The following is a 17,472-nucleotide window of genomic DNA, read 5'->3' on the forward strand; positions in this document are numbered from 1 at the left end:
GTACAACTTCCAGAGTGAGAGCCAGATTAAAGAAAATCTGTTTTGACTCAAAGAATGGGGAGGTACTTGTACATCGCAACCACATATAAGCACAGAAAAACAGCATGCAACAGGCTCTACCATCATCTTCCGGAGCACACTAGCATTATGGTGACTAAGAGCCAAGCTACAAGTGACAAATTACACTTGCATGGCAAGTGAACAGACTCACGTGTATTCCTCCCTGTTCACTTGCCACTCGCTTGCGCTCCACTTGAATACACATGAGTCTGTTCACTTGCCATGCAAGTGTAATTCATCACTCATAGCTTGGCTCTAAGGAAGGCATAGGCCAGAGAGACTTGTTGGAGTCTATCAAGAAAGTTAGCCAGTAGGACAAAAGCAGGAGAAGATTCTGAGTCCGGAAGTATTTTCACAATATGAACCACATCAGTCTGGGAAGACCTCATAATTGAGGTTGCATTATACAATGATTATAATATCTACATTGTGGAAACATTATTTTTCACTTGGTATGTGAATGCAGGATGCTATACTCTTACCTGCTCCTTGGTGACTGTTGTATGCCTTGTGACTATTAATATATTTGAGCTGAATGTGAAGTAACTAGACTACTGTAATTCACTCTACAAAGTCAACTCAGACTCCAGCTGGTGTAAAACAATGCAGCTTGTTTACTTTCAGGAGCTAGATGGAGCATACTTATTACTCCCATTCTGCCGCCACTTGATTTGCTACCCATCGGTTAGTGGGCTCAATTCAAGATCATGATGACTATTACATTCAAAGCCCTTCATGTCCTAAACTACTCAAATCTGCCAAAATGCCTCTCTCCCTATGTTTCACCATGGCAGCTTCACTCATCTGAACAGGGCCTTCTGCAGAAACCACCCTGCAGTTGTGCTAAATCATTCCCAAAGATGCACTTTCTCTGTGGTAGCCCCTGCCTTGTGGAATGGTCTGCCTGAGGAGGTCAGGAAAGCTTCCACTCTCCTGGCTTTCCTTAAATTATGCAAGACTGAAATATTCAGGAGGGTTTTCTACTCAGATTATAGGGCTGTGTCATAAGTAATAGCTCAGAGAGATAACTTGGTAAGGGACAGGGACTGTAGACTAGGCTATTGGATACTGTCTGGTAATGTAGATCAGTTCTGACTGGGTGGTTCGATGTTGCTGAAGGTGTCATGTTAATTACTTACACTTTAATTCAAAAAGTTTTCATCTATGTGTTCAGCTTTATGCTAGTTTTCAAACTTGTGATTGTATTGCTTTCATTGAATGCCCTGTTGATCATACTGTATTTTTGCTCTGTGAATGTCCTAGCTATTGTACATATTTTGTATTCACTTGCAGTATATAATCGCCCTTGGAGAAAGATGGACTGATATTAACAAAAACAACAACAATAATAGTATCTGAAAAGCATTATCTTTAATATCTCATCTACATGTGAACAGAAATTATATGTTGCTGAGAAAAACAACTAATAATCCTATCCTTCATATCCTAATAAGTCCTGAGAACAAGCTCTGAGAGCTACAGAGCTTTGTATTAAAAAGAAGCTTTGGGATTTTTAAATTCTATTTTATCTCTGTGTCATCAGATGCCTTCAGCAGCATTCTGTCATGAAATACTTAAGTCTGTGGCCATGTATTTTTGTCACATCTGTATCAAATGAGCAATGAAGGCATTACAGTAAATCACGCAAAAATAGCTCTTGGCTATGCATTCTTCATTTTGGGGAGAAATTGTGTACCTTGCAGGAAATAGCAATAATAAGCTATGGGGTGGAAATAGCCATCCTTCTGATCCTTGGAATGTGGTTATAATCTCCATTGATTAATGTGTTACTGTGTTTTCTATGACACAGCTGAAGGGGGGGGGGTGATCCCAGTGAACAGAGGCTGCAACCATCAAACTGCAATGAAAGAAATGCTCTGTAGCCCTATATCATATTTAAAGGCTCTGATTAAAGACTGATTAGGCTGTACATAGGGAGCTGCTATAGCATGGTGGCTAAGAAAATAAACTATCCAGTGATTCCTGGCCACTTCTTCACTTGGTGGTATTAAACAAGGCATGGTCTCTCAGATCCCCACTCCCACAGTACCTAGAGATGGGGCACAACTGGTATTGGCTGCTTGTACCTGTCTCTGGGAATTAAAGACCTCCTAGCTCCCCCATAAACACCCTTTCTGAATTGGAAGAGCTGCTAGCAGACATGGTGTTGGAGACACCTAGACTTATTTTTCTGGGAGGCTTCAACATCCATGCTGAATGTTCAAAGTCAGGCCCGGCTCAGGAATTTATAGCTTCCCTGGCAACCCTGGGCCTCTCTCAAATAGTGTCAGGCCCTACACATGAAAGAGGCTACACACTAGACTTAATATTTTACACTGAGCCTTTAAGAGGAAACCTTGTTTCAACATTGGAGGCTTGCTGAAGGCAAAAGTGAATATAGCCCCAACTCCCCACAAAATTGGGGGTCAAGTTAAAATGATTCACCCACAAAGGCTCAGGGACTCTTCTAGATTCCAAAATGCCTTGGGGGATTTTAGTATCCCAGACACATGCCTCATAGTAGCTGCTGTAGGAGTGTGGAACTCAAAGCTCCTTGAAGCTATTGACACCATTGCTCCTTATCGACTACTCTGGCCCTTGGGATGGATGCTGGTCCCATGGTTTACCATGGAGCTGGCTAACTTAAAGAGGGTTGGAAGACGTCTAGAAAAGTGCTGGTGAAAAACTCACACGGAAGCAGACAGAACATGCTACAGAACCCACTGGAGGTCCTATGAAGCGGAAATGAAAGCAGCAAAGAAACGTTATTTTTTGGCAACTATTGCATTGGCTAGTTCACGACCATCCCAATTGTTTAAGATATCCAGACGTCTCCTAACCCCTAAATCTGAACCTTTACAATCCCAAGTACAGACAATTAGCTTCAAGGCCTTTGCTAAGTTTTTCGCTGATAAAATAGCATGAATACATTCTGATCTACATGCTAGCTACAATGCACGTGCGATAGAAGAAATGATAAATGCACCATCCAGCTTACATTTGGACTGCTTTGAACCAATCACAATGACAGATCTTAACAGGATTTTGATGTCTATGAAAACCACTACATGTGCTCTCGATCCTTGCCCATCCTGGCTGTTAACATCAAGTAAGGACCACATAAGTGAGCCACTGAGGTCTATCGTAAATCAATCACTAACTCAGGGCAGCTTTCCTCGGCAGCTCAAACAGGTGGTTATCTGTCCGCTACTTTAAAAACCATCTCTAGACAAAAATGATGTGGTCAATTATCGCTCAGTTTCTAATCTGCCCTTTCTGGGCAAAGTGACTGAGAGAGCAGTAGCTGACCAACTCCAGACCTTCTTGGATACCTCTAGCACTCTGGACCCTTTCCAGTCAGGTTTCAGACCAGGGCATGAGTCAAAGACAGCACTAGTAGCATTAGTGGATGATCTCTGTCTGAATATAGACAAAGGCCATGCTTCCTTATTGCTTCTATTGGATCTATCTGCAACCTTTGACACAGTAGACCATGCCATCCTGTTGAGGCATTTAGAAACAGAAGTGGGCATCAAAGGGTGTGCCCTGGACTGGTTTAAATCGTTTCTCTTGGAACAGACTCAAAGGGTGGCCCTTTGAAGATCAACGATCTCCAGAATGGGAACTATCTTGTGGGGTTCCGCAGGGCACAATCTTATCTCGCATGTTATTTAACCTCTACGTAAAACCTTTAGGAGAACTCATTCACAGCTATAGAATTGGATGCCATCCATATGCAGATGACACTCAACTCTATATCTTGCTATCCAGATCCCTACAGGATGCAATAGAAATCTTAAATTGCTGCCTGACAGCTATGGTGAAATGGTTGAAAAACAACAGATTGAAATTGAACCCAGACAAGACCGAAGTGATGCTTGTTGGGAAAGCAGAGATCTTGAAGAACATTGCACTCCCCACTTTTGAAGGAGTTTGTCTGGCCTTTGCAGACTCAGTCAAGAGTCTAGGGGTTATATTGGATCCAGCATTATTACTAGAAAAGCAAGTTAAGGCAACAGCAAAAAATGCTTACTACAACCTCACTCTAGCCTGAAAGATGGCTTCTTATCTTGACACGGTTGACCTAGCCGCTTGGATCCATGCTATGGTAACATTAAGGCTTGACTATTGTAATGCTCTATACATAGGTCTCCCATCTAAGTTAACCAGGAGGCTCCAATTAGTGCACAATGTTGCAGCTCAACTGTTATCAGAAGTGAGTAGAAGCAAGAACATCACTCCCATCCTACAGTCACTCCATTGGCTACCCATCAGTTACTGTGCTCAGTTCAAGGTATTAGTAATTATATACAAAGTTCTTCACGGTTTTGGTCCAGCATACCTATGTGATCATCTCTCTCCCTATGTTCCTCCAGGGCAGCTTCGCTCATCTGAACAGGGTCTCCTGCAGGTGCCAGGCTGCCGACAGGTGAAGTTAGCAGCATCCTGTACACAGGCTCTCTCTGTGGTGGCCCCTATCCTGTGGAATGACCTACCTAATGAAGTCAGAAGAGCCCCCATTCTCCTGGCTTTTCGTAAACGATGCAAAACTGAACTATTCAAAAAGGCTTTTTAATAACAACAACAACAACATTTGATTTATATACCGCCCTTCAGGACAACTTAATGTCCACTCAGAGCAGTTTACAAAGTATGTCATTATTATCCCCTCAACAAAACACCCTCTGAGGTAGGTGGGGCTGAGAGAGCTCCAGAGAACTGTGACTAGCCCAAGGTCACCCAGCTGGCTTCAAGTGGAGGAGTAGGGAATCAAACCCGGCTCTCCTAGAGTCCCGCGCTCTTAACCACTACACCAAACTGGCTCAAATGGGAGGGCTGTATTGTACGGAGGGGGTCTCAGATGCTTTGCTAATGAGTTAGGGACCATAGACTTCATCATCACTATATTGCCTTACATATTATCTGCTGCTTTAAATATGTACTCCTTTGTACCACCAGTGTTCCATGTTGTCTAATGCTAGTCCTAGAATTGATTATGTTCTGCTTCAGTATTTTTTCTACTCTGTATTGGATTCTTGCTAATACTATATCTTTTAAACTTGTATCTATTTACCCTGTGGTATTGTTTATGAAATGTCCTTGATACTGTATTGAAATGTACTTGATACTGACTGTACTAATCTCATACTGTGTAATCTGTCTTGAGTCTCAGTGAGAAAGGCGGACTATAAATGACATAAATAATTAATAAATAAACTTGGGGACAGCAGAGTTTGGGGAGGGGAGAGAGCTCAGCAGAGATGTGATGCCATAGAGTCCACCCATCAAAGCTGTCATTTTCTGCTCGATCTGAGTCCAGTGGCACCTTAGAGACCAACAAGAATTAAGGGTATAGACTTTTGAGAAATTTAGCTCACTTCTTCAGATGGTATGTGAATTCTCTGACTCTTGAAAGCTCATACTCTGAAAATCTTGTTGTCTCAAAGGTACTACTGGACTCAAATCTTGCTGTTCTACTGCAGACCAACATAGCTGCCAATCTGAAACTGTTTTCTGCAGAGGAAGTGAACATTGTCATCTAGAGATTAGTTGTAATTCCAGGAGAACTACAGGCCTCAGCTGGAGGTTCACACCAAAATAAAGGGGCTCCATGGAGTAGAGTCACCAAACAAGAGATAGGAATCCTCCATAGGAAACCAGCATCAACAATCAAATATACAATTATTTAAATAATTTTTTTTGTGTTTTTAATTAATTAGTTCTTTTTAAGGTGCAAAGTGCTTGTAGTGAATAAATAATATTAATATATTTCGGAAATAGTATTAGTTCCCATGGAGGATTTATATCACTCACCTCGATGTTGGCAACCACATGTTGTAGGGAATACAAAGTACTGCCTGTGAAATGCTTTTAACACTTGCAAGTATAACATGGATGCTAAGCAGGGCTTTTTTTCTGGGAAAAGAGGTGGTGGAACTCAGTGGGTTTGCCCTCGGAGAAAATGGTCACATGGCTGGTGGCCCCGCCCCCTGGTCTCCAGACAGAGGGGAGTTTAGATTTGCCTTCTGCGCCGCTTGGCGGCACAGAGGGCAATCTAAACTCCCCTCTGTCTGGAGATCAGGGGTGGGGCCACCAGCCATGTGACCATTTTCAAGAGGTTCCGGAACTCCGTTCCACTGCATTCTGGCTGAAAAAAAGCCCTGATGCTAAGTATTATTAGATGTCAAAGAACAGAACTGAAATGTCACAGTTATGATTTCTGTTTTCACATTCTGCAAGCTCACTAAATTTTCACAGGAATAACACCCCCTGCTAATGTTGGCAGGTCCCTATACTCTCTCAGCGGGAGGGGGGGACCTGGCACTTAACATGAGGTCTGCTTCACGTGCATGCTTTGCACCTGAGCAATGATGGGTTTGTGGGGAGGGCCAACAAAATAAGCCTATTCCAACTGACTACCACACTTCTTACCAGCTAGGCAACAACAGTGGGAGAAAACCCACATGGCTCTAGTATGTATACAGACCACTACAATGTGGGACCAAACTATAGTAACATGGATCCCATATACTGGCAATGCATGACTAAGTACTTAAAAGAGAATGATAAGATTGCAAAAATACCAATTCTGCACTAGCTAATAATTCTCACATATCTTTTTACTAGGGATTAGAGATGGGCACAAACAGCAATACAAACTAAAAAAAAAGCCATGAACAGCCCAATCAGCTGTTCGTGAACAAGCTGTCTGTGAGGCCCCATTCTAAACGAACAGGTGGTTGTTGCAAGCCTTGTTCGTTGCTGTTCATCAAGGCAGACAATCTGGCACCTGCAATCAATTCCCTTGGCAACCGGAGGCAGGGACTGCCTGAACTCTGTCTGAACTCCTGCTGTTGCCCTGGAAACCCCAATCTAAGCCCAATTTAGCTTGATAGGCAGGTCTTCCTTTCAAGTGTGGAGCTCCAAATTTGTTACAAGGAAGCAGAGAACAGGAAGGAGGGGGCTCCCAGCTCTGGTTTTGCAGACAGTGAGGGAGAGACAGTTGCTGTTGGCATTTTGAGAGAGAGACAGGGAGAGTGCATTGGAGCTTCAATTTTCTTTGTGTGTGGTGGGATAGGGATCTACCTCTTCAAGTTCCTGGACTGCTGCCAGACTCTGGGCCAAGCTATTGTATATTATTGGTACATTTCCTGCTGCCTGTTCAGGTAGGGTTTCTGGGAGTGGTGTGGTAGGGATCTTGATGGCTGGAGGAGAGCCTGTTGCCCGGCTCTGGGCCAAGCTATTAGTTATTATTGGTACATTTCCTGCTGCCTGTTCAGGTACGGTTTCTGGGAGTGGTGTAGTAGGGATCTTGATGGCTGGAGGAAAGCTTGCTGGCCCCATGAACAACTAACAACGAACATGTTCGTGAACAGGTCACGTTTGCCAATGTTCATTGTTCGTTGTTCATGGATGGCAATGAACAACAAACACCATGTTCATTTTTTTTTCTGTTCTTGCCCATGTCTACCAGGGATCCCATTTTCCCAGGGAGACAGGGGACCCCCTGTTCCAACCTTTTGCCTTCTGCCATCGCTTACCTGGCCCATGGGGGGGGGGAGGCAGGGAAGAAGCTTCCTGGGCACGCTCCCAGGGCTGGCACAACATCTCTGACATCATCGTGCCACCCTGAGAGCACTCCCACATTTTGCAGTGGATCGATTTGGGCCCCAAACAGGCTGCTGTGAAGTATACCCACTCTACCCACCTTGCACAATGATGTCACTTCCCAGAAGTGATATCATCATCACACCAACATGGGAGAAGTATGCCAGGAGTAACAACTAGGTAAGCACTAGGTCCCGCCTCTCCCACCAGAAGGGTAAGGGGACCTGGCAACCCTATCTTTTACCAAGAGTCCACATTAAATCAAATGCAGAGGAGTTAGCCATGTTAGTCTGTAGTAGCAAAATCAAAAAGAGTCCAGTAGCACCTTTAAGACTTACCAACTTTATTGTAGCATAAGCTTTTGAGAATCACAGTTCTCTTCGTCAGATGCATCTGACGAAGAGAACTGTGATTCTTGAAAGCTTATGCTACAATAAGTTGGTTAGTCTTAAAGGTGCTAATGGACTCTTTTTGATTAAATCAAATGGAATCTATACGTTTTAGAGGCATGTTTATCACAAGATTTACTTTTTAAGGATAGACTTTGTTAAGTGATAGCCCAAAAAAGAAAAAAAAAGTCAGAGGGAATAAGACAGTCAAACACCTCAAATGTTTTCTGTAGTTCATCTCTATGAGAAAATGGCTCCATATGCCACTCACTGATTGGCAGGCAGCCAGGATGAACTGAAAATCCTTCCTGACCAGCTGTATGCTCCAGAGCACTTAAAGGAAAAGTGAATGTTCCTAGTTATATTTGCTTTGCCAACATCAAAGGCATAATTTCTTTGTCCAAATGAGTTTTTAATTGATGGTTGTTGGGGGTTTTCCGGGCTGTATTGCCGTGGTCTTGGCATTGTAGTTCCTGACGTTTCGCCAGCAGCTGTGGCTGGCATCTTCAGAGGTGTAGCACCAAAAGACAGAGATCTCTCAGTGTCACAGTGTGGAAAAGATGTAGGTCATTTGTATCTACTCAGGAGGGGTGGGGTTGAGCTGAGTCATTCTGTAAGAGTTTCCCAGGGTGTGGAATGCTAATGGCGGGAGGCTTCACTGAGTCATTCTGTAAGAGTTTCCCAGGGTGTGGAATGCTAATGGCGGGAGGCTTCACTGTATCCTGAGGAGGTTCTTTTGCATATGGATTGGTGCTTGATGTGCTAATCTTCTCTGCAGGGCTATTGTCGGGTGTGGAGTGTTTTGTTGGCCTGGTGTTTTTCAGAACTGGAGCCCATGCTCTGTTCATTCTTAAGGTTTCTTCTTTCCTGTTGAAGTTTTGCTTATGCTTGTGAATTTCAATGGCTTCCCTGTGCAGTCTGACAAAGTAGTTGGAAGTGTTGTCCAGTATTTTGGTGTCCTGGAATAAGATGCTGTGCCCTGTTTGAGTTAGGCTATGTTCAGCCACTGCTGATTTTTCAGGCTGTCCAAGTCTGCAGTGTCTTTCATGTTCTTTTATTCTTGTCTGGATGCTACGCTTTGTGGTCCCGATGTAAACTTGTCCACAGCTGCAGGGTATACGGTATACCCCTGCAGAGGTGAGGGGGTCTCTGCTGTCTTTTGCTGATCGTAGCATCTGTTGTATTTTTCGGGTGGGTCTGAATACTGCTTGAAGGTTATGCTTTTTCATAAGCTTTCCCATCTAATCAGTAATTCCTTTGATATATGGCAAAAACACTTTTCCTGTAGGTGACTGTTTTTCCTTGGTTGTTTGATTCATCCTGGGTTTGATTGCTCTTCGGATTTCATTTCTGGAGTAGCCATTTGCCTGAAGTGCGTGGTTTAGATGATTAATTTCCTCATTGAGAAAGCGCGGCTCACATATCCGTCTTGCACGATCCACTAATGTTTTCATTATGCCACCCGAAAAATACAACAGATGCTACGATCAGCAAAAGACAGCAGAGACCCCCTCACCTCTGCAAGGGTATACCGTATACCCTGCAGCTGTGGACAGAGAAGATTAGCACATCAAGCACCAATCCATATGCAAAAGAACCTCCTCAGGATACAGTGAAGCCTCCCGCCATTAGCATTCCACACCCTGGGAAACTCTTACAGAATGACTCAGTGAAGCCTCCCGCCATTAGCATTCCACACCCTGGGAAACTCTTACAGAATGACTCAGCTCAACCCCACCCCTCCTGAGTAGATACAAATGACCTACATCTTTTCCACACTGTGACACTGAGAGATCTCTGTCTTTTGGTGCTACACCTCTGAAGATGCCAGCCACAGCTGCTGGCGAAACGTCAGGAACTACAATGCCAAGACCACGGCAATACAGCCCGGAAAACCCCCAACAACCATCGTTCTCCGGCCGTGAAAGCCTTCGACAATACATCGAGTTTTTAATTATCTAGCATGTTGTATCAGTTCCTTCTGGTGCTGAATAGAGACAAGAAATAACAAAATCATTTGTCCTAGAGTTTTCAAACTCTATGGGTGCCTGCAATCTCACACCTCTTCCATTTCTTTATAGTTGTAGCTGTCCTAGATTTTAATTTTATTTGTTGTATTGTTATCCTTCCCTTATTTCCAAGAGCACTGCTGATATACATGTAGGGTTGCCAACTCTGGCTTTGGAAATTCCTGGAGATTTGGGGGTGGTTCCTGGTGGTTGGTGAGTGGAAAGCACTCACTGGAGATACAATGGCATCAAGCTGCCATTTTCTCCAGGAAAACTGATTTCTGCAGTCTGGAGATCAATTGTAAATCTGGAAGAACTCCAAGCTAGCAACCCCCTGTATATGGCTCTCCCTGATCCTCATAATAACTACCCTATAAGTTAGGCAGAGATAGAATAATTAGTAATGATTACCCATGATTAAACTTTGTCATGACAGAGTGAGGATCTCAACCTGGGCTGCCCTGGGCATAGGCTTAACACTCTGACCACTACACAGCACTGTCTCAATGAAGGGAATTACTCTATGGGAAATTGCTCACAGAAGAGCTAATACAGGAGAGATATTTGACCCAGCTGTAACATATGCTTGAGCCTCCTAGGCAGAACTGGGTTTGCTTGGATACTAAATTTACAGTTAAATCCTAAGGCAAGTTACTCTAGTCTAAATCTATTGATTTCAACAGGCTGAGACTGTAGCAACTCTTCTTAGGATTGTACTGATAGTGCTGTTGTTTAGCTGATCACTGAGCTCTCATTTTCAAAGTACAAAGGCCTCTGTTTCAATTAAACTAAAAGTTACTTAGTGAAAGAGGTGCCACCAGAATATCCACCTAAGAATGTCAACAAAAAAGGACCTTGTATTTATCTGTGATTCAAGATCTAAGTTTCCTATATATATGACTGGCTTTCTAATAATGAGATTCCAGTGCTCAGCTAGACAAAACTTTCTGAAGGTGCTAGCCTGCAAATAGATAACATCAATAGTTTCCCATACCCAGGGATTCTATATTTCAGCTCTATCCTGGTCGAATGGCCTACCTGAAGTCAGGAATGGTTCCATACATCTATCATTCCACAGAACATGTCAGAAAGAATTGTTTACTGGGACATTTTTACAAAGGGAACAGGGCTGTAGCAAAATGGAATAGATGGTTTTAAAATAATGGTTGTGCCACAACATCTGAATGTTTAGATGCACAACCTGTACTATGGACAAGAGGCTATTGTTTAGGACAGAGTATAGGGAAACAGAATGGTTTCCAATTGGCAATTGATATATATTATCTCCCTATCTGCCCAACCTTTATGTAGAACATAAAAGAAAAACTAGATTTGACTAGACTGAGAGCCAGTTTGGTGTAGTGGTTAAGAGCGCAGGACTCTAATCTGGAGAACCGGGTTTGATTCCCCACTCCTCCACTTGAAGCCAAGTGGGTGACCTTGGGTGAGTCACAGCTTCTAGGAGCTCTCTCAGCCCTACCCACCTCACAGGGTGATTATTGTTGTGAAGATAATAATGACATACTTTGTAAACAACTCTGAGTGGGCGTTAAGTTGTCCTGAAGGGCAGTATATAAATCGAATGTTGCAGTTGTTGTTATATTTAGATGAAGACTGAGTGAAAATTGGTGGGGAAACCACAAATTATGCATTACTGGCAGAAAATAGTAAAGACTTGAAATGACTACTCATGAAAGTACCAAAGCAGGAACATCAAGAAGTCAAAAGTAATGACTACTGAGGAATTACACAGTTTTAAGGCTGACAGTGAAGTAATTGAAATTGTAAATATTTTCTATTCCTTGGCTCAATCATCAACCAAACTCAGTCATCAACTGCAGCCAAGACTTCCAGTTTGGGATTCATGGAGGTCTAACGCAGCTCCATTTGCGGAGCTGACCGGACTGCCGTTTTAACCGGCCGGTGGGGTGAAAATAGCCCGCGGCCGACTGCTCTCAGGCGGGGAGCAGGCAAAGAACGCTCAAGACCCTAGGGTGAGCTAGATCTCGGACGAGGGGGGGCTCTACACAACGGGTCCCCTCCCGATCCTTGAGGCTACAATCTCTGCGGCAGTTTTGGGGCCAATTCGGCTGGCACAAGACCTACATACCCAAGCTTCGATTGGGGGAAGAAGCTGAGAGGAGAACTTAAAATCGAAACAGCGATTACAACCCGAGAAAAGTGAAGAGAAGGTAAAGATCATTATCTTCTGATACGGGACAGATTGATAAAAACAGAGAGGAAAAAAAGTAGATTTTTAAACTGCAACAGACTAGCGAAAAGGAGGGGAAGACTCGGCAGGAACTGTATTTGAAAAGAGATTAAGTTTAAAGAAGTTATTAAAGAAATTGGACTATTGTTTTGAATACCTGTGGCTTTGGAGCTGTGAGAAAAAGACACCATCGCGAGATCTGCTGTGGGAAGACGGGAGACAGGAAGTGCGTAACAACAATAGAGCGGCTGGAGAGAAGCGGCCCTTGCTGGAGGGCAGGAAGTAGGGAATCGCCATTTTTGAAAGGGGAAGGGTCGCGGCTTCAACGGAAAAGGAAGTAGGCCATCTTGGATTACAAAATTATAGAGAAATCATAGAGAAAAGACGCCCGACATTTTGGACTCTTTAAAATTTAATTTTTGCAAGAAGACCGGGACATTTAAAACAGAAAAACGTTAAATTTTACGCCACGGAGTTAAGGAAGAGAGCGGATTCGTGGGAGCGAGCTAAAGCAAGCCCCACGATGTCAAAAAAAGAGTGGCAATCGGCAATAGAAAACCTGGATAAAAATCTGGACAAAAAACTTTTAGATATGATTAAAGAACTTAAGGACACGAAATTGGAGCTGATTAAAGAGGTTAAAGAGGTTACACAGACAGTAAAATCGGAGCTGTCAGAAGTGAAAAAAGGTATGGAAACAATACGAAGTGAATTACAAGGAACGCAGCAGAGAGTTAAAACAGTAGAAGACGCGATGGAGAATCTAGCAGATACGCAACAAACAGAGATGAGATTGGTGAAGGGGAGAATGTCAGTTGCAGAAACTAAACATATGGAGAAGCAGCTACGTTTTCGTGGCTTGCCAGAAGTGGAAGGAAAGTCAGCGCAAGAACAGATGACTGAGGTGTTGGCTGAATACCTGGGGAAGGAGGAGGAGGAAGTTGTGGCTATCCTAGATGTGGCATACCGTGTGAATTCGAGAATTGCAACCCAGAGGAAATTACCAAGAGATGTGATTGTGCAGTTTACAACACGAAATATGAAAGAGAGGATTGTGACAAAACAGTTTCAAGATCCATTGGAGATTGATGGCAAGACGATCATTATAATGAAGGAACTGCCCAGATCAGTATTATCAGATCGGAAAAAATACAAAGTGCTAATTCAGATTTTGAAGGACATGAAAATCAGGTACAGATGGGAGTTACCAGAAGGAGTGTCCTTTGAGTTTGGAGGGGCCAAAAAACGCATCAGATCTGAGCGAGAGATGGAGCGATTTATTAAGGACAATGAAAAAGACTTACCAACAAGATTATGAGTATGGAGTGTAAAGTATTATCTTGGAATGTAAATGGACTAAACTCACCGAATAAGAGGAAAAACATTTTTCACTGGCTACTAAAACAAAAATGTGATATTGTTTGTTTGCAAGAGACCCATATTAGAAAACAGGATGTAAAATATTTAAAATCTGGAAAACTGGGCAAAGAATTTGTAGCGGCCTCTAACAAGAAAAAAAGAGGAGTGGTGCTGTACATAAAAGAGGAGCTACAGCCAAAATTTGTTATGAGAGATGTGGAAGCTAGATTTGTAGCAGTGGAATGTATTTGGAATTTAAAGAGAGTGTTGGTAGTCGGACTTTATGCACCTAACGGTGCAAAAGAAAGCTTCTTTGAGGACTTGAGGAAGCATTTAGACGACTTTGCATATGACCAGATAATTCTTGCTGGAGACTTCAATGGAGTGACAGACTTGGAACTAGATAAAAAGACTACAACGGCACAAAAGAAAAGAGGACTATTACCAAAGCTTTTTTTTTTAGTTGATTCAACAAGAGACTCTCGAAGATGTATGGAGGAGAGAATATCCTAAAAGCAGACAGTTTACTTTTTATTCTGCAAGGCATTCTACATTATCAAGAATTGATATGATCTGGGCCTCAAAAGACTTAGCGTTATGGACTAAGGAGGTAGAAATAATGCCGATGGTAGGTTCAGATCACAACCCAATTATGTGGAAATTAGGAAAAAGGAGAAAAAGGAAAACATGGAGAATAAATGAGGACTTGTTACAGGAAAGAGAGAATATGGAAATATTGAGAAGAGAGACAAAGTTTTTTATACAATACAACGTGAATAAAGAAGTACCAACCAATAAAGTTTGGGATGCTTACAAGGCGGTTATAAGGGGCATACTAATGGACTTAAATGGTAGAGCAAGAAAGAAGAAAGAGGAGAAAAGACAAGAGATTGAGGAGAAAATAAAAGCCAAAGAAATACAGCTAAAAAAGAGACCAGGGAAAAAGAAAATATACCAGGAAATTAAAATACTTCAAGAACAGCTAACAGCAATGAGTAATAAAGAATTGGAGTGGAATCTTAAAAGACTGAATCAAAAAGCGTTTGAGGGCGCTAATAAACCTGGGAAGTACCTGGCATGGCAATTGAAGAAGAAAAGGGAAAAGAAAATAATAAATAAAATTTGTGAAGACAACAAAACGTATTTGGAGCAGACTACCATTAGTAGAGCCTTTTATAAATTCTACGCTAAGCTGTATAATAAAAAAGAAGTAAATAAAGAATCAATAGCGTCATATTTGGAGAAAACCAAACTTCCAGAAATCTCGGAAGCTTGGAGAAATAAGTTGAACAGTGAAGTAACTGACGAGGAAATAAGTAAGGCAATACAATCTGCAAATCTAGGAAAGGCGCCAGGGCCAGATGGACTTACGGCTAAATTTTATAAGACAATGGCTAATGAAATGGCACCATTCCTAAAAGAGGTGATGAATGGGGTTTTAAGGGATCAAAGGATTCCAGACACTTGGAGTGAAGCGAACATATCATTGATCCCAAAAGAGGGCCAAGACCTGACTAACGTGAAAAATTATAGACCTATATCGCTACTTAATAATGACTATAAAATTTTTGCGAAGATATTGGCGGAGAGATTGAAGGGGTGGCTCTCGGAAGTTATAGAGGAGGAACAAGCAGGCTTTTTGCCAGACAGACAAATAAGAGACAATTTAAGGACAGTGATCAATGCTATTGAATATTATGACAAGCGTTGTGACAAAGAGGTTGGTTTCTTCTTTGTAGACGCTGAAAAAGCGTTTGACAATTTAAACTGGGACTTTATGTTTGCCACTATGGAAAAGCTACAATTGGGAGAAAGATTCATCAGAGCAATTAAGGAAATTTACAGAGACCAGACTGCAGCAATCGTGGTGAATGATGAATTGACCAAGAAATTGACGATAAGTAAAGGAACAAGACAAGGTTGCCCGTTTTCTCCATTGTTGTTCATTCTAGTATTGGAGATTCTGATGATACAAATACGTCAAGATGAGGAAATTCGTGGAATAAAAATAAAGGACTATACATATAAGGTCAGAGCATTTGCGGATGACATAATGTTAATTGTAGAGGACCCATTGGAGAACATGCCAAGAGTGATAGATAAGATCAAGGAGTTTGGAGACTTGGCAGGTTTTTATATCAACAAAAAGAAGTCAAAGATATTATGTAAAAATATGACTAAGCAGAAACAACAATTATTAATGGAAACAACGGACTGTGAAGTAACAAGCAAAGTGAAATATTTGGGAGTCGAATTAACTGCAAAGAACATAGCTCTATTCAAAAACAATTATGAAAAACTATGGACTCAGATAAAGAGAGATTTGATTAAATGGAATAGACTGAATTTGTCATGGTTGGGCAGGATTGCAGCAGTTAAGATGAATGTGTTACCAAGAGTAATGTTTTTGCTACAGACAATACCAATCATCAGAGACTCTAAACAATTTGAAAAATGGCAGAGGAAAATATCAGATTTTGTTTGGGCAGGCAAGAAGCCTCGAGTGAAAGTGAAAGTTTTACAAGATGCAAAGGAAAGAGGCGGAATGCAACTGCCCAATCTGAGACTTTATCATGATGCAATCTGCCTAGTTTGGTTGAAAGAATGGATGACATTAAAGAACAAGAAACTATTAGCCCTAGAGGGATATAAAAAAATATTTGGATGGCATGCATACCTATGGCATGACAAAGTAAAGGTCAACTCGATGTTCCTGCACCATTTTGTACGGAGAAGTCTATATACAATCTGGAAGAAGTACAGAATTTACCTACAAGAAGGAACTCCTTGGTGGGTGGTTCCATATGAGGTGATAGACCCGAGAGCTGTTGACAACGAACGACAATGTTTGACATACAAAGAAATAACTAAAATAGAAGCATCTAAACTTAGAATAAAGACGCAAGAGGAACTATCACCGAACTACGATTGGTTCCAGTATAGACAGATCAGAGATTTGTATAACTCGGACTCTGTAAAGGGAGGTATACGAACAGAGAACTCGGAACTAGAGCAGACCCTTTTTAAAGAGGACAAGAAAAGAATATCCAAGGTATACCAAGTACTGTTGAAATGGTATACCGAGGATGAGACAGTTAAAACACAAATGGTGAAATGGGCTATAAATTTTAATAAAGAAATAACAATGGAGGCATGGGAATACTTGTGGAAAACTACAATGAAGACAACGACATGTACTAATATCAAAGAGAACATTTACAAAATGATCTATCGTTGGTACATGACACCAAAGAAGATTGCGCTAGGGAATTTGAATACTTCTAATAAATGCTGGAAATGTAAGAAGCATGAGGGCTCCCTCTATCATATGTGGTGGTCGTGTGAGGTAGCCAGGCAGTACTGGGGGGAAATAATAAGAGAAATGAGTGAAATTTTACAATTTCAAATTAATAAGAACCCAGAACTCCTGCTACTGAACTTGGGAATGGAGGGAATTCCAGCCCAACACAGGACGTTAATATTTTATATGACAGCAGCAGCTAGACTCTTGTATGCGCAAAAATGTAAAGTACAAGAAGTGCCAACTATTGAAGATTGGACTTACAAATTGCTGTATATGGCTGAAATGGACAAGATGACAAGAAAACTGAGAGATCTGGACTCAGGGCAGTTCAACACAGACTGGGAGAAGCTGAAACAATACCTGGAGAAGAAATGGGAGGTGGGAGGAAAACTGTGGCAGTTTGAGAACTACTGAAGTACTGAAGTAGAGGGGGGAGACTTTACCGGAGGGAGAAGAGATAATTGTGAATTAATAAGCAGTCAGATTAATAGATTGACATATATATAGATATATATAGGTTAACAAACAGAA

General features: G+C 41.9%; 1 protein-coding gene across 1 annotated transcript in view; it reads right to left on the minus strand.

Moving 5' to 3' along the window:
• Positions 1–17,472, minus strand: part of THBS2 (thrombospondin 2) — a 74,130-nt gene that overhangs the window by 12,085 nt on the left and 44,573 nt on the right. The window lies entirely within an intron of this gene.

Source organism: Eublepharis macularius, chromosome 1 (assembly GCF_028583425.1).
Source record: "Eublepharis macularius isolate TG4126 chromosome 1, MPM_Emac_v1.0, whole genome shotgun sequence".
NCBI classification, from domain to species: Eukaryota; Metazoa; Chordata; class Lepidosauria; order Squamata; family Eublepharidae; genus Eublepharis; species Eublepharis macularius.